General features: G+C 38.2%; 1 protein-coding gene across 1 annotated transcript in view; it reads right to left on the bottom strand.

Annotated features, from left to right (window-relative positions):
* Positions 1-19,444, bottom strand: part of LOC145672902 (uncharacterized) — a 117,938-nt gene that overhangs the window by 18,783 nt on the left and 79,711 nt on the right. The window lies entirely within an intron of this gene.

Below are 19,444 nucleotides of genomic sequence, written 5' to 3'. Positions count from 1 at the left end.
TCGTATATTGAAAAACTACTAAATTATAATGCTGAAGCTAAATCAACGCATCTTCAAACATCAATGTGGTTTAAAGATACTGCAGGACATATGGACAGTGTGGCCGATGCTAATGTAGGATTTAAACAACGTTTTCTTCTCACTACTTTAAGTCAGTCATTTGAATTATTGGGTTATATTCATGCTGATATATTTAATCAGGAGAAATTTTTACTGAATGGTGTACAACTGCGCATTAAACTAATTCCAGCTAAACCTACATTCTGTCTAATGGGTGACGCAGATGCTGATGGAAAAGTTGTAATTACCGATGCAACATTGCTTGTGAAAAAGGTTGATGTATCACCAGCAGTTAAAATAGCACAAAATAAAGTATTACAAAATCCTAAATTTAGAGTAAAATATCCTATAACAAAAGTGCAAGTGAAGACTGAAACGCTGCCACAAGGAATTATGGATAGTACACTTCCAGATCTATTTTCAGGCATAGTGCCTAAACGTATTATTATTGGTTTTGTTACTAATACTGCTTTTAATGGTACTTATCAGACAAATCCGTTCAATTTTCAGCATTTTAATATGTCATTTTTTACACTGTATGTTGATGGAACAGCTGTGCCTTCCAAACCACTACAACCTGATTTTGATAATAAGCTATATATACAAGCATATTCCACGTTATTTACAGGTTCAGGTATTTATTATTCTAATCAAGGTAATAATATTTCACTCGCCGAATATCCTAATGGTTATACTCTACTGGTGTTTGATTTAACTCCCGATTCTAGTGCTAGTGCTGGATTTCATACTAGCCCACAACGGCAAGGAAGTGTACGTTTAGAGGTTCATTTTAAAGAAGCACTGCCATCTCCTGTAACAACAATTATTTATGGTGAATTCTCTTCAGAATTAGAAATTGATTTCCAGAGAAAAGTATATATTAATTAAAGAAAATGTTAAATACAATTGAGCTTTATGGAGCATTACAACAAAATCTGCCTAAAGATCATTTTATTGGTGTGTATGCCGCCGATGAGTTACCTCTGTTTATTCATACATTTCCAGCCGCCATAATTATAAACACTGATTCTAGTGATAAGCCTGGTGAACATTGGGTTGCTGTTTATATATCTAATATGTGTGTGGGAGAGTATTTCGATAGCTATGGTATACCTCCCTATATACAACATCATATAAGGTTTTTAAAACGAAACTGTCTGTATTATACATGGAATAATAGACGTATTCAAGGTGATTTATCTCGATTTTGTGGACATTACTGTTTCCTATATTTAGCATGTCGTGCATCTGGTTATTCGATGCAGGATTTTTTAAACAAATTCTCACTCACCAATATTGATGCTAATGATATTATGCTTTATTCATTTATGAGAGTATGATGATGTTATTTTTTTAAACTCCGCCATTGCCGGTCCCAAGCCCTGGATGAGAAAGGAGGAGGGTTGGGGGTGCTGCTACCCCGTAAAAGAAAATAAGCCATACTCTGCTATGCGCTAGGATGAAGAATGTGATATCTGCTCTGCTATGTGGTTGTAAAGTGCTCATAAAAGGGAACGGGGGTGTTATGTTTCTGCGCATAGCAGTAATCTGCTCCTAAACTGGAACAGTCTGCGGTCTGCTGTGTGTGTGTGTGTGTGTTGTTATTATTTTTTTAACGGCGGAATTGGAACAGTTTTGCGCATATGCGCAGTAGGTCAAAAAATTGCTCTCAAAATGGAGGGCGAATACTCCCCCATTATTCTCTGCTATGTTGAAAAAAGTGCTCATAAAAGGGAACGAATACACCCCTGCTATGCTATATATGCTGTGTTAAATAGGGGATGGAGAATGTGTTATCGATCTGCTATGTGTTCGTAGTCTCTGTGTAATATCTGCTATGTTCAAAGTGGTCATAAAAGGGAACGAATACACTCCTGCTATGCTATACGTGCTATGTTAAATAGGTGGATGGAGAATGTGCTATCTGCTCTGCTCTGTGTTCGTAAAGTGCTCATAAAAGGGAACGAATCTTATGTGGCATGTGGCAGGTGCGGTGATCCGGCGTCGACCGATCTGCGCAGACAGTGCGCGTAGCCGGCCAATCAGCGTCAAGGGGGCGGGGGTCCGCTGCCAGCCAATCAGCGGGGGTCCGCCGCCAGCCAGTCAGCGCAGTAGATAGGAGGTCGTAAAAGAGCGTTACCAATCGCCGTTAAGGGGCGGGGTCCGGTGCCAGCCAATCGGAGAGGATCCTGCGCCAGCCAATCGGCGTGAACGGGGCGGGGTCCGCTGCCAGCCAATCGGAGGTCGTTAAAGAGCGTCAAGGGGCGTGGCGGGCACCGACCAATCGGCGTGAAGGGGCGTGGCGGGGGCGTGGCCTGCACCGACCAATCAGCGTCAAGGGGGCGTGGCCAGCCAATCAGCGTCAGGGGGCGTGGCGGGGTCACGTGACCTGCGCCAGCCAATCAGCGTCCAGGGTTTGCGCATGCGCAGTAGGAAAAAAAACAGCACCAAGTGACCCCACTCTACTAGTGTGTCCATAAAATCTGGCTACGTAGGAAATTCTAATAATTTGTTTTTGTTTTTCCAGATTGAATGATGGCTCTGTCTAAAGGAGAACGAGTCGAGTTCGTACTCTTAAGTGGTCAAGAAGGATGGTCGCATCGTAAAATTGCGGAAGAATTTAACCAACACTCTCATCGTCAACCATTTGTTTTACTAACGTTGGGAAATTAATCAACAAGTTTAAACAAAGTGGCAGTGTATTGGACAAACCCCGTTTCGGACGACTAAAGACTTCAGACGAAACAAAAGAGGCTGTCTTGGCTAAGGTTTATGCTAGCCCAAAGAAATCGCTGTGTCGGACATCCACGCAATTGGATGTTCTAAGGTCAACCATCCACAAAATCCTGGCAGAGGAGAAGTTTCGGCCTTACAAGTTACATATATAGCATCACTTGAATGAAAATGACCCCGATAGACGCAGATAAATTGGATGAAAATATCAATTTTACTAAAGACTGTGTATTGTTCAGTGATGAAGCTGTCTTTTATGTTAATGGTGAAGTAAACAGACAAAATCTTCGATACTGGTCTTAAGGCAATCCACATTGATGATTCCATCCAAACAGTAGGGCTGCCAAAAAGTGATATGGTGTGGTGTGGCTTGTGGAAGTGGAAAGCTCATGTGCTAGGACCTTTCTTCTTTGATGAACATATAACCAGGGGCGTCATTTAGGGAGGGCAGGAGGGGGCAATTGCCCCCCCCAAGAGTTTGAGGAATACATATACTTTAATCGATTTTCTACTAATACACTCATACAAAACGTTAATATACTTATGTCGGTGGTCCTCTTGCCCCCCTCAAGCGAAGGCTGAAATGACGCGTGAGATTTATAACGGGTGAGACTTATCTGAACATGCTTAGAGATAAATTGATGCATCAAATTGAACGTTTGGGTGAGGGACTTCCAGACTGGTTTTAGCAGGATGGGGCCACTGCTCATTTTGCTGCAGCTGTTAAAGATTGGTTGAATGACAATTTGTCTCACTGGATTGGGAGAAGAGGTCATGTGGAGTGGTCCCTTCGTTCGCCAGGCCTTTCTCCCCTTGATTTCTTTTCCTGGGGTATGCTCAAAGAGAAAGTTTACTCGATGAAGATTAGAAATGTAACCTCCTGACATAACGCATTATCCGTCAGTGTGCTGAAATCGACGGCAATTCAGACCTATTCCATCGAGTTCATCTTAAAACCCTTTGTATCCTACTGGTGACGCCATGAAACCACATACATCACTGCCCCGTGACTTGTTGTCTCTGGGACTAAAGTGTAACTATTGCGCAGGTCTGATAACTACTATCATCTCTTGTCCAGAAATGGAATTAACCCGTAGATACGCTAGCAGAGGACAAAGCAAAGCAAATATAACTGAGTTGTGCCTTGAATTGGTCGCAGTTTTGGCGTGCTGCGACAATTGGTGGCGGATCATTGTTGACACGGCTGTTCTTTTCAAAGTGATTGCCGATTATTGACTTAGTACTATGAACTTGTTTATCACAGAATATAGTGAAAGATAGCTTGCAAAATAAAAATAATATTCGAGAGTGCAATGAATGAATATGTGTGTGGTTTGAAAGTGAAACCACTAGGACATAACAGCTGGTGGTCCTTGTAGCAGCAGATAGCTTTACATATATGAGGAACTTAGTTTGCCGGAATTACGATGTTTTCGAAACAGAAGTTTGGTTCACAGGAACTAACCCCGGACCTGCTATATAATATTTTAGAGGATATACCGAGTGATAGTGACTCCTGTGTTTCTGGGAACGACAGCGAAAGTGAAAGAGGTGACGAAAATGAGTGTATGCAGCAAGCTGTATCCCAGCCCATGATTGCGGGTGATGACAATGTGACTGAAGAAAACAATGATGAAGAATATGAAGTAATGGAAGACATAACAGTGAGAAAGGATGATTGTGACTCAATTATCTGGGAACAATATCCAATATTCAAAGGAAATGTGGTTTTTTCTAGTGATGTAGGGCCTAATATACCAGATAATGTAGAAAATCCAGTAGAAATATTTCTACAGCTATTCCCATTAGAACTACTGAAGCACATAGTATATCAGACAAATTTATATGTGATGCAAAGAATTGGTGGTTCCACACATTTTCAACATACTAATGTAGAAGAAATTAAACAGTTCTGGACAGTCTATAAATTTGTTGATGGGGATAAAAAGACTGCCCAGTTACAGAGACTATTGGTCATCGGATCCAGCACTGAGGGACTCATATATTTCGTCGGTGATGTCAAGGAACAGATTTGAATGGTTACTTCGCAACATTCACTTGAATGACATTGAGAAACAACCCAAAAGGAGTGAAGATAATTACGACAAATTGTACAAAGTACGTCCGCTACTGAACTGTTTGTCAGATACGTCCCAGCAGTCGTACAAGCCTTCTTGCAAACAATCTATCAATGAGTCTATGATAAGATTCAAAGGAAGATCGTCTTTGAAGCAATATATGCCCCAAAAGCCCATCAAACCTGGTTACAAGGTTTGGGTCCGTGCGAATCAAAGTGGGTATGTCTCACAGTTTCAAATCTATGCTGGAAAGGTTAGTGATGTGACTGAAAAGAATTTAGCTGCACGTGTAGTGAAAGACATGACTGATATTATCCAAGGAAAATATCACCAAGTATACTTCGATAATTATTTCTCTTCTTTGCCTCTAGTAGTAGGGGGCGACGTTCGCCCGAATGACTCATCCTCACTCTCTTTTATGACCAGGATTTTTGAAATTCGTTCCCTTTTACGGCTAAGATGAGTGCTTTGGTACCTCGATTCTGATTGGCTGAGAGAGGTCACGTGACTTTAGGCCCCGCCCACGCGGGAAATTCAAATTTTCAGGTCACGTGGTATGACGTCATGAGTCACCCTGCGAGGAAATCCCTCACCCGGGATTTTTGGAAATTTGTTCCCTTTTACAGGTAAGATGTGTGTTTATGATTGGTTGACAGAGGTCACGTGATCTTAGACCCTGGGATATTTGAAATTCGTTCCCTTTTATGGGTAACATGAATGCTTTGGTACCACGATGCTGATTGGTTGATAGAGGTCACGTGATCTTAGGCTCTGGGATTTTAAAAAATCGTTCCCTTTTATGGGTAAGATGAGTGCTTTGGTACCACGATGCTGATTGGTTGACAGATGTCACGTGATCTTAGACCCTGGGATATTTGAAATTTGTTCCCTTTTACGGTTAAGATGAGTATTTTGGTACCACGATGATGATTGGTTGATAGAGGTTACATGATCTTAGACCCGCTACACGGTGAACAGGTTACATGGTATGACGTTATGTTTTACCCTTGCGGGGAAATCCATCACTAATTCGTTCCCTTTTACGGGTAAGATGAGTGCTTTGATACCTTGATTCTGATTGGATGATAGAGATCACGTGATTTTAGGTCCTAGGATTTTTGAAATTAGGGTGTCCTTTCTGATGTATACTTTGGTATCTCGATTCTGATTGGTTGATAGAGGTCACATGATTTTAGACCCGTCACACGGTGAACAGATTACATGGGAAAACCCTCACTCATTTGTTTCCTTTTACAGGTAAGATGAATGTTTTGGTACATCAATTTTGATTGGTTGATAGAAGTCACATGATCTTAGCCCCCCACAGCCCATGAGTGAAATATAGAGCGATATGTCGGTGATCCTGGATTTTAGAATTTAGTTCCCTTTTTTTATGGTTATGCGTAAAGTTCCCATGGAGGGTTCAACCTCCTCCTTAAATAACCCTTTTTTGGTATCATGATATTGTACTGAAGTTTACATTAAATATTATCGTTCTCTTTGACAGATAAGATGATTATCAACTTTCTTACCTTGATGGAGATCCTGTCCTTGAATTAGTAGCCTGTCTCTGGAAGTAACAATGGTGAAAGAGGGGTGTTGCTTGTAGATTTCTTATAACGCATTGTTGTGAGTTTAAGCGATTTATTGCTCAGTAAGCGCTTCATTAATGGAAACAGTGTTGCCAGATTTGTCTTACCTAAACTGCTCCGGTTCTTTTCGAAACGGTTCCGCAGAGTGCAAGAAATTTTAAACTAAAATTTTTTCGAACTAAAAAATTTTAAACAAAAATTTTCAAACAAAAAATTTTCGAACTAAAAATTTTGAAACAAAAAAGTTTCAAACAAAAAATTTTCGAACCCAAAAAAAATTTCGAACTAAAAAAAAATTGAAACAAAATTTTGTCGAACTAAAACATTTTTTAAAAACAAAAGTTTCGAACTAAAGATGTAAATCACATCTAAAAATTTTCAAATCAAACTTTTTATCGAACTAAACTTTTAAAATTTTCGAACTAGAAATTTAAACCAAGTTTTAGAAAAATCCTAAGAAATGTTTCTCCAGGATTCGAACTCAGGTCTTTCAAACCAAAGATGTGTATGCTAACCGTTTAACTATGAATGAATTCGGTTTTAATCGTGCTTGGTGGGTTTCGAACCATGGTTCTTGAAAAGGATACACATATACTTTAAGAAAATAAATCTGACAGTGTAACGTGGATTAAAATAAAATGCTGATAGACTTCTTTGTGTGTAGACATAGAAGTACATATGATTGAAAATGCAAACGTCAGCGGATCGCATTACTTTTGTTTTACTACGAACGTGTCAGCATGATTCATGAAAAAAGCAAACATTGACATTCTCGTATGGAATATGAGGAAAATGAAATGTCGTCACAGTTACGACAAGTAGTGACATGATCCTGGCAGAAGGGAATTGGCATCGGAATTGCGATACTAGATGTTGTAACTATTGAGAAACGTGAATGACGTCACGATCGATTGTTACACATCGTTTTGATTCGTGATTCATGACAAAAGCAGCGAGCGTTTTGATTGGTTCGTTGTGATGTCATTTTATAAATTTCCACGTTTCTGATTGGTTGATGATGACATCGTTTTCGCAGCGACCTAAATAAAAATCTAAATTTCATTTTTCAAATCCTACACCGCTCTCAACTATCAAGTGAGAAGGTCTGTTTTTTAAAAGTGTCTTCATTTAAGAAGTTTTACTGCACCGACTTTTTGTTCATTGAATTTGAGGTAAGTTCAGTGAGATTTTATTTTTCACACAAGATTCGAAAATCATTTTTATTTTATATTTGTGGGCGGATCACGAATACAGTGTTTTACTTTTAGTACGAAATATTTATGCTATGTGGAATTAGTGGAATGGGAAAGTGGGAGTACGAATCAGGAACCTCCACACATTAGAAGTAAGCACGATAAATGATATGGTTTAGCGTCCCTTCAGCTTAATGTTGAATGTGAACTCCCGTCGGGAATTGAACCATAGCCAAAGATGTGTGCGCTTAGTTTTGAAAAGAATGCATTACAAAATTTCAGAAACTATGCCTGAGAATAATATGGTTCGATACCCTTTGAAACCATTATTTTAGTTTAGCGTCCCCTTCAGCTTAACGTGATATTCGAGCAATCACCCGGGATTGAACCTGGGCCAGAGGTGTGTACGTCAACCATTTAGCTTAGTTTTGAAAAGAATGTATGATAACGCATGAGAATATTAAATTTCAGAAAGCTTGACAGCGATCCGATGTGAAAAGCAAACCCCACCGAGGATTGAACCAGGACCTTCCACATCCGAAGCATGTACGCTAACCGCTTAAATAAAAAAGAGTGCATGAATATTTGGTTAAAAGATTTACGCTATACAGATTTTGTTTTGACAATTACGTATGTGTTACGTTAATGTTCGGTGAATCTCTTCAACTTGCAAACGCATCATTTAAAGGTCGTTGTGAGTAGAAAAAAAATGCTTACGCGTGCTTTATCACATCTCAGTACTGTTGAAACATTCATTCATTCATGCATTCTTTTTATCACTATAGAATGGTAGGTCAGTTACATGCTGATGCAATGGTCTCAAGTTTGACAGCAATAAAACACACATTTCAGTAACATAATTATTTTTTTAAAAAACTTTAATTTCTAGTACACGTGCTTTCATAATGAGATTCTGAACGCCACCGCCAGGGAATCAAACTCAGGACCTTTACATGAATTACTTAGTTAAGAATTTATCATGAATGTTATGATTTCCTGTTTATCAGGTGATTAAGATTTTTCTTTCTTCTTTTCTTTTGTAGTAAATTCACGCTGCTCAATTCCTTTTTTCCCATTACATAATTGTTTTACCGTAATTGTACCTGTTTGTTTGTTTTCATTTTTAACCATGGTCGAATCGGGTTTTACTGTTTGTAATGAAATCACTCGTCATTATAGACGATTTATGTACGTTTATGTATTATGAGGTGTATACGTCAACCATTTAGCTTAGTTTTGAAAAGAATGTATGATAACGCGTGAGAATATTAAATTACAGAAAAGGCTTGACATGCCCCCGACGTGGAAAGCAAACCCACCGAGGATTGAACCAGGGACTTCCACGTCCGAAGCATGTACGCTAACCGCTTAGTCACAATAATAATAATAAAAAAAATACACTATACAGATTTTGTTTCGACAATTACGTATGCGTAACGTTAATGTTCGATGAGTCTCTTCAACTTGCAAACGCATCATTTAAAGGTCGTTGTGAGTGGAAAAATGCTTACGCGTACTTTGTCACATCTCAGCACTGTTAAAACATTCATTCATTTCATGCATTCTTTTTATAGCTATAGAATGATAGGTCAGTTACATGCTGATGTAATGGTCTCGAGTTTGACGACAATCAAACACTCATTTCAGTAACATAATTATTTAAAAAAAACTTTGATTTCTAGTACACGTGCTTTCATAATGAGATTCTGAACGTCACCGCCAGGAATCAAACTCAGAACCTTTACATGAATTGCTTAGTTAAGAATTTATCATGAATGTTATGATTTCCTGTTTATCAGATGATTAAGATTTTTCTTTCTTCTTTTCTTTTGTAGTAAATTCACGCTGCTCAATTCCTTTTTCCCTTACACATTTATCGCAATTGTACCTGTTTGTTTGTTATCTCCTTTTATTAACCATGGCCGAATCGGGTTTTACTGTTCGCAATGAAATCACTCGCCATTATAGACGATTTAACATTGAGGGCAGAATGCTCGAAATTCAATTCGACGCACCGCCCGTAGGAACCGATATCATACAGTATGTACATAACAGTTTCCAAGCAATGCTAGACCATTTGTTAGCCAATGTCGACGATGAGGCGATGGTTGGTTTATCTGTAATATCACCACGCAACACCATTTTGGGTGAGTTTTCGCCAAGCACGAAACCTAACACTGGAAACGATGTGGGCCTCCTTTGAAAGAGTTTTACAAAGTAACAATGCATTTCTCCTGCACGAACCATTCACCGTTCATTTCCATCGTGTGGATATTCCACGTGGCTATGGCGGTTTGCGGCAAGGAGTACTGGAGAACGAAGAGTTATTACGTACCAAGCGAGGGATTGTACGTGTACAAAATCAAGATTCAAGGTACTTGGCGTACGCCCTTGTTATTGCTATTGGTCTGAAGGCATACAAGAATGTAGATGTGCAACGTTATAAGCAGTATCAACGCCAATCGAAATATGTTGTGGACCAAGAAGTCGATGCGCTATGTGCAAATGCAGGAGTGAATTTGGATCATGGTGCCAGTGTAAATGAAATACGACAATTCCAGTCATACCTCAAAGAATATAAAATTACTGTGTATACCAGTTTCACAGGCCATGATATCATGTACGAGGGGCCCAATGATGAAAATCGCACTCCCATAAATTTGATTTGTTTGGCTGGCCATTTTGACATCATCCAATCTTTAACTGCTTGTTTTGCAACCAATTTCTACTGTGAAGCGTGCCATAAAAAGTATATTGAACGTAACAGACATGTGAAAAATTGTCCTGTAACATGCTCCAAATGTTTACAGAGACCTCTATGCGACAAGAATCAAACGCAGGTATTATGCAACGATTGCAATCGTCAATTTTACGGCGAAGAATGTTTTAATAATCATCGTAATATTGTATATCATCATGGGGAACCTGTATGCAAAATGGTGAAGCAATGTACTAGATGCTACAGAGTATATTCTTTTGTACGAAGTGGACAACGCATTCATGATTGTAATGAGATCTTTTGCAATGTATGTAAGAAGATTGTTCCGGGATCACATCAATGTTTTATGCTTCCTGATCGACAATGCTTGAAACCTGGTGTTCCTTCGCTCATGCACGCAAAGAAAGCACTATTGATTTTTTACGATATAGAATCTATGCAAGACAAGAATATTGATGATAATATGTATGTACACGTACCGAATTTATTGGTTGCACAACAAGTATGTTATGCATGTGTTGAAAACGATAATATCCAGCAGTCTTGCAGTACGTGTGGTCAGCGCCAGCATATTTTCCAAGGACAGGATCCAGTTTATGATTTTCTCCAGTACTTGCGGGAACGTCGTCCCAATATAAATAGGATTTTCTGTCTTGCTCATAACTCGAAGGAATACGATGGGCATTTCATCCTAAAGACCATGGTCGAACAATGCCAATGGAGACCTGACGTCATATTAAATGGGACCAAGATACTGAGTTTAACCTTGAATAATCTGACGTTCATTGACTCTTTGAACTTCCTACCTATGGCATTAAGTAAATTGTCAAAAGCGTTCAATTTACCCGCAACCAAAGGATACTTCCCGCATTTCTTCAACACCAAGGAGAATCAATCGTATATTGGACCACTTCCAGAAACGAAGTATTATGGTGCAAATGAAATGACCGTCGAAGACAGAAACAAGTTCATGCATTGGTACAACGATCATCGTAATGACACGTTTGATTTCCAGAAGGAAATTCTCAAATATTGTATTCAAGATGTCAATGTACTGCGACAAGCATGCGTTTCGTTTATGACGTCATTTGAAACAGAAACCAAAGTGAATCCCTTCTTGGAGACGATCACGATTGCCAGTGCTTCCAATTTAGTATTCCGCCGGAATTTCCTTAAACCCAATACCATTGGAATTCTACCGGCACATGGCTATCGATGGAGAAGTACCCAATCGATCGCTGCAATGCAATGGCTGGCCTACATTGAAAAAAGCGAAGGAAAACAAATCTTACATGCGGCCCGACAAAAAGAAGTGTTTATTGCGGGATTCCATGTTGATGGCTACTACCAAGATCCTGAGACGTTAGAGGAGCACATCTACGAGCATGCTGGCTGCTTTTATCACGGGTGTAAAGTATGTATTACTACAGGCCGTAATCAGCCCATCTATGGCAATCCAGAAGACACCATGGAATTCCGTTATGAACAAACGCAACGCAAAAATGCAAGACTGCGTGAATTGGGGTACATTGTACATGAAATGTGGGAGTGCGAATTTAATCAGTTCTTAAAACAAAATCCTGCAATAGCGACGTATCTGAAGAATCACCCGTACATGAACCGTAGACCATTAAATCCAAGAGATAGCTTTTTTGGAGGAAGGACCAATTGTGTGAAATTGTACCACCAAGTCGACGAAAAAGCAGGGGAAGTAATAAAATATTTCGATATTGTCTCGCTTTATCCTTATGTGAATAAGTGTGCTAAATACCCTGTAGGCCATCCACGAATTTATCTACAGGGTGATGAAAATATACCATCAATAAATAAAGTCAATGGTCTGATCAAAATGACGATATTACCAAGTCGCCATCTTTATCATGGTCTCCTGCCTTACCGATGTAACAAGAAACTACTCTTTCCACTGTGTGCTGCGTGTGCCGAAGAAATGAAACCAGACCCTACAGCAACGTGTACGCACAATGACCAGGAGCGGTGCCTCACTGGAACATGGGTATCATATGAAATACAGAAGGCAATAGAATTAGGATATCAACCGGTGGAAATTTTTGAAATTTGGGATTATGACATTGAACAATATGATCCCATCACGAAAACAGGTGGCTTGTTCACGGAATATATCAATACGTTTTTGAAATCAAAAATGGAAGCTTCTGGCTGGCCCAGTTCCTGTGTCACCGAAGAAGACAAATCAAAATTTATACAAACCGTCCTGGAGCGTGAAGGTATTGCATTGGATCCGTCCAAAATTGAAAATAATCCTGCACGAAGAAGTTTATCTAAGCTTTGTGTTAACTCATTATGGGGAAAACTTTCGCAACGTTCAAACTTTAGCCAGACCACAATTATTGATCGGCCGGAAGAATTTTATGAAAAACTCACTTCCCCCGACATTAAACTCCATCAAATTGTACCCATCAATGATACGATGTTATATGCGTTCTGGGAGTACAATGAACATGTGCCTGTTCAAAACCGAAACACCAATGTCGTGTTAGGTGCATTTACAACATGTCAGGCACGTCTGGAACTGTACAAGTATCTGGAAATGTTGCAGGAACGTGTTTTATATTTCGACACGGATTCTGTGATTTTTACAGAAAAGCCCGGGGAGCCAACCATTGAACCTTCAACGTACTTGGGATGCTTATCGGATGAGATGGAGTCTTATGGACCACGAGCATACATCAAGACATTTGTCAGTGGAGGGCCGAAAAATTACAGCTTAGAAATACACAATCCAGATACCAACGTCACCAGCTACATATGTAAAATTAGAGGATTTACATTAAATTACAATGCAGGGCAGCAATTAAATTTCAACACGCTAAAAGAAATGATAACAAATCAATGCCGTGGACAAGTCACCATCACTATCCCCCATAAAATATGCAGGACCAAAGACCATACTATCGTCACACGCAAAGAAGAAAAAATGTACAGCATCCGATACACAAAACGTCGACTTAAAGAACTCAATTCTTATGATACGGTTCCATACGGGTACGTTAAAAAACAGAAGATGGAACTGGAAAAAGAAGATGAAGAAGAAAAAACTGTAAACACCCAATAAGGCCACCATTTCTTTTTTCCTTTTCCTTTTTTTCCCTCCTTAACCACAAAGCAGCAACACCAAGAAGAAAAAAAAGCAGTACCCACAAGAGTTCATAAACCATCAACACCACCATCAGTGGAAGAAATGTAGTCATCTCGTATCCAAGGAGGAACCTTGACCATAAAAGAACAACACCTAGAAAAATGCAGTACCCAGAAGAGTTTATAAACCACCAACACCACCATCAGTGGAAGAAATGCTGGTCCCCGAGGAGGAAGATGAGCCTAAACAGATCCATCATTTACGAGTAAGTTTTATTTCTCTCTTACCAATATTGACTCGTTTTTATTGTTTCAGAAAAAAAGAAATTCATAAAGTAATCCGTTGTTTCTTCTTTTTCTTTACAGGATACGTCTACAAGATTCGAAGATGATGACACGTCCAACATATTCATTAACTAGATCCTGTATTTATTATGTTAATAAAATTGTATGAGAAGAGCACATACCTTTCGTTAAATACACAAGTTGAAAAAAAAAATATGATTTATTATTTCTTGAAACCTTGAACACTTGTTTTCAAATCATGGTAATCTTCAAAATTTAAGGTGGAAAATATATCCAAAATTTGGTTTACACGATTTTATTCGAAAAAATTGATTTGAAAATTTAGTCCTAAATTTGATTTTTAATTTAGTTCGAAAAAAATTGATTTGAAAATTTTTAAATGCGGTTTACATCTTTAGTTCGAAACTTGTTTTTAAAAATTGGTTCCAAAATTTTTTTAAAAATTTTTAGTTCGAAAGTTTTTAGTTTAAATTTTTTAGTTCGAAATTTTTTTGAAATTTTTGTTTCAAAATTTTTAGTTCGAAAATTTTTTGTTTGAAAATTTTTGTTTAAAATTTTTTAGTTACAAATTTTTTAGTTCGAAAAAATTTTAGTTTAAAATTTCTTGCACTCTGCGGAACCGTTTCGAAAAGAACCGGAGCAGTTTAGGTAAGACAAATCTGGCAACACTGTTTCCATTAATGAAACGCTTACTGAGCGTTTTAAAAAATCGCTTAAACTCACAACAATGTGTTATAAGAAATCTACAAGCGACACCCCTCTTTCACCATTGTTACTTCCAGAGACATAGGCTACTAATTCAAGGACAGGATCTCCATCAAGGTAAAAAAAGCTGGTAATCATCTTATCTGTCAAAGAGAACGATAATATTTAATGTAAACTTCAGTACAATATCATGATACCATAAAAGGGTTATTTAAGGATGGGGTTGAACCCTCCACGGGAACTTTAAGGTACCAAAAAGGGGAACTAAATTCTAAAATCCAGGATCACCGACATATCGCTCTATATTTCACTCATGGGCTGTGGGGGGGCTAAGATCATGTGACTTCTATCAACCAATCAAAATTGATGTACCAAAACATTCATCTTACCTGTAAAAGGAAACAAATGAGTGAGGGGTTTTCCCATGTAATCTGTTCACCGTGTGGCGGGTCAAAAATCATGTGACCTCTATCAACCAATCAGAATCGAGATACCAAAGTATACATCAGAAAGGACACCCTAATTTCAAAAATCCTAGGATCTAAAATCACGTGACCTCTATCATCCAATCAGAATCAAGGTACCAAAGCACTCATCTTACCCGTAAAAGGAAACGAATTAGTGATGGATTTCCCCGCAAGGGTAAAACATGACGTCATACCATGTGACCTGTTCAGCGTGTAGCGGGTCTAAGATCATGTAACCTCTATCAGCCAATCAGTATCGTAGTACCAAAGTACTCATCAAAGAGGATACCCAAATTTCAAAACCCAGGGTCTAAGATCATGTGACCGCTATCAACCAATCAAATTCAAGGTACCAAACCACTCATCTTACCCATAAAAGGGAACGAATTTTTAAAAAAATCCCTGAGCCTAAGATCACGTGACCTCTATCAACCAATCAGCATCGTGGTACCAAAGGATTCATCTTACCCGTAAAAGGAAACGAATTTCAAATATCGCAGGGTCCAAAATCACGTGACAGCTGTCAACCAATCATAAACACACATCTTACCTGTAAAAGGGAACAAATTTCAAAAATCCCGGGTGAGGGATTTCCTCGCAGGGTGACTCATGACGTCATACCACGTGACCTGAAAATTTGAATTTCCCGCGTGGGCGGGGCCTAAAGTCACGTGACCTCTCTCAGCCAATCAGAATCGAGGTACCAAAGCACTCATCTTAGCCGTAAAAGGGAACGAATTTCAAAAATCCTGGTCATAAAAGAGAGTGAGGATGAGTCATTCGGGCGAACGTCGCCCCCTACTACTACACCTCTTATGAGGCACTTACTGGAACATAAAGTTTATGCATGTGGGACAGTTCGTCAAGGACGTGCAGGCTTCCCGAAGGATTTTGTTAATGATAAATCCATGACCAGAGGACAGTTTCAGTTTCGATGCTCTAAAGAAGGAATCGTGGCCTTAGTTTGGAAGGACAAGAAGGAGATTGCGTTTCTGTCTAATTTTCATGATATTGATGATGTCACAACGGTACAAAGAAGAAACAAAGATGGGTCGCTCACAGAAATTTCGTGCCCGAAATTGGTGAAAGATTATAACGAGAATATGGAGCATGTTGATAAAGCAGATATGTTAAAATCTTTGTACGAGATTGACAGAAAAAGCAAGAAGTGGTGGCATCGAATAATGTGGCATTTCTTGGATGTAGCTGTTCTAAATGGGTTCATAATATTTCAGGAGAGAAGTGATGGAAGTAAGTCACTGTCACTGAAACAGTTCCGTCTAGCTGTGATTGCTGGTCTCATTGGGTCTTCTAAGTCAACGCCGAAAGGAGGGAGAACCTATGCGAGAACTCAAAGTTTCTTCAAGCCACAGGTTCCCCTCGAAAAGAGATTTGACAAGGCTGAAAACATGCCAAGAAGTTGTACATCCCGCAGATGTGCTTTGTGCAGCACGGCAGCTAAACCTCATCGGTCAAAATGGGAATGTGGTACATGTGAAGTTGCTTTGTGCTTGAATGACTCAAAAAATTGTTTTTCAAAATATCACAAACAAGAATGACTTTCAGAGAGACAAATGAAATGAAATGAAATCTTTGAGTTTTACGTCCCACGGTTATGCCGGTTAGGCTAAAGGAGACGGTGATGATGAGTAAGGCCCGGATTTTTATGTTTTTACATATTTTTTCCTTTGTATGTACGCTGGTGAAAATATGAAATGTTTGCAAATTACGAAGTAAGGAGCCATATAAACCACAATCACGTTACATATTTTTACATATTTTGAAGTCTGTTACATATTTTCCGTCTACTGTACATATTTTTACATAAATTCAGTTTCCTTGCTCCTTTTCGCTAATTTTCTTTAAATAATACGCAAATAAAAATAGGCTTATATATGGAACAATATCTCAAAAAGTACTTTATTTAATTGTCTATATCTTTTCTCTCACTTTGTTCAACCGATTTGCATTGCGGGAAAGCTGAGTTAAAACAAATCGTACCCTCTACAATATGCAAAGAAATGTCGTCAGTTATCGCTTTCAATCCTGAAAAAAAGAAGAAAATCTTTATATATATATATATATATATATATATATATATATATATAGTGGGGGTGGAGGTGGCGGTGAGAGGGAGGTGATTGGAGCGGTTAGGCTTTATCACTTGTTTCTTAAATCGAATTAAAAATCGCTTTTGTATGACTCGATGGCTACTCCGCCACTTCTTCCTTCAAACAAAGGGGAAAAGTATTCAGTTTCGCGACCGGTTTGTTAGTGTGCACGCTCGTGACCGAGTCAGTTTCTTGTTTTCACTGATGGCTTCCTCTTTAGCATCAAAATTGAAATCGTGGATAGCTATGGATGACGCTTATACCACAGACCGTAAAATTGTTTTTTGTTAAGTCTGCGATAAGAAATTGGTCTGTTCAATGAAGTCGCAATTGGATCAGCATATGCAAACGGCTACTCACATGAAAAACAAGGTGTTACAGCGTGCCGCAAAGCAAAAACTTTTAACCCAAACAAAACCAGCACCTGAAAACAGCAGTGAATTTTACAAAGACCTTGCCAATGCGTTCATAGCAGCAGACATACCGTGGTACAAATTGCAAGTCCCACAGTTCTCGTCCTTTTTGGAAAAATATTGCAAGAAACGAATCTACTATCCGCAAGAATTATTTCGATACGTGCTATGAAGATACTATCAAACACATTCGAGCTGAAATTGGTGATTCGCATATATGATTTGCGGTAGATGAAACTACAGACGGATTAGGACGTTTCGTTGCCAATCTGGTGGTAGGAAAGCTTTAATTACTGCTTAAGCTTTTATTACGTAAATATGTTACAGTATATTTATTAGCTAAGAAAATAGCACAGACACAAAATAAACACGAGAAAATATTTTTACATATTTTCATATTTTTAACATATTTCACTGATTTTTGTTACATATTTATGTACATATTTCGGTACTTTGTACTACATAAAAATCCGGGCCTTAATGATGAGTAATGAATGAAAATGGTGGAATGAAGAAAGTGGGAGGAAACGGGAGAACCCCGAGAAAACCCACGCACACGGTGTTTGTCCACCACAAAGTTCACTTGGCGGGGGCTGGGATCGAACCCGGGACCCCAAGCACCAGAGGTGAACGCTCTACCACTGAGCCACCGCGGCCCACCACTTTCAGAGAGACAGCAACTTGCCTGACATTCTATCAAAAGGTGTAGTGTTTATTTTTATTTCTTAGGAAGTATGTTGTATTTCTTCTCACTAATCGTAGTTTTAAAATTTATGTGTGTTTTCTCTTGTGAAATATGTTAAGTTGCTTTCTACATAGACGACTCGAAAATGTTTTTTTTTTAATACGAAGGAAGGACTTTTACTAGGACAGCAACTTGCCTTTCACAAGTAGGCCTGTCAAAATTATGTAGCAAAAGGCTTAGTGTTTATGTTTTTTTAGGAACTAGATTGTATTTCTTTTTAATCATACAAGTTTTAAAATATATAGCATTTTTCTCTTTTTAAATAAACATGTTGCCATACATGTAACAAATGTATTCTCTATATTCAGCAATCAATAAACTACTATGACTAGGTTTAGGTCAGGTCTTTGATCTTTCTGGAGCAAATTGATGTATAAAATTAGTGCAGTACCACAACAATAAACTTGCAAATCATTAAAAGAAAGTACTGTAATGGAAACAAGCAAACAAACAAACAAAAAAAAAACAATAATGTCTATCTCAGAAAAAAATAACCATCCTCTCAACAAACCTAATTTCTTCCTCAAAATCATTACTACTTTTGAGTCCCAGTGGTTTCAAGATGAAACCACGTACCATACCTACTTATGAAAAATTACAAAAAATATATTTTTTATTGGAGTAGTCTTTAAGTATCATACTAATTAGAAAAACACAAAAAAAATACATTATTGGACAAATATTCTTATTCTTCGGAATCAAAGGGTTAATCTTGCAAAGCGCATCAAATTAGGCATTGAACAGCACGGAAATCATGTTGAAAATATTATTCATTAATATTAAGTTGACTAAAATGTGCTTCTTCCCATGTACCCAGACTTTATGGACACCTTGTTTCACTTAATTGTAATTATCGAATATTTTATATTTCGATTATGTAAATTTGTATATATAAGAATGTTTTATCATAGTATTTAATAACCATCAAATTTTCCCATTTTACAAAGAAAACTGAAATTTAAGAAATCATCAAAAAACAAGAACGACTAAAGAACTGCTAGCTCGGTCTTTTTAGCAGAAACTGAGATGCAATTTTATTAAGATACTGGATTTATCTAAAAGACTTAAAAGGAAAAAGATTGTTACAAAGAGATAGAAACTAACAAAAAAGACGACAGTATGCCTGGAATTGACCTATTATTAGAACTACATATCTCCTTTCGCAGAAACAACAAAACTAATAGGTGTGAAATTATTTCTCCAAT

The sequence above is a fragment of the Thermobia domestica genome, chromosome 16, assembly GCF_964235325.1.
Source record: "Thermobia domestica chromosome 16, izTheDome1.hap1.1, whole genome shotgun sequence".
Lineage (NCBI taxonomy): Eukaryota > Metazoa > Arthropoda > Insecta > Zygentoma > Lepismatidae > Thermobia > Thermobia domestica.
This window is presented reverse-complemented; position numbering and strand designations above follow the sequence as displayed.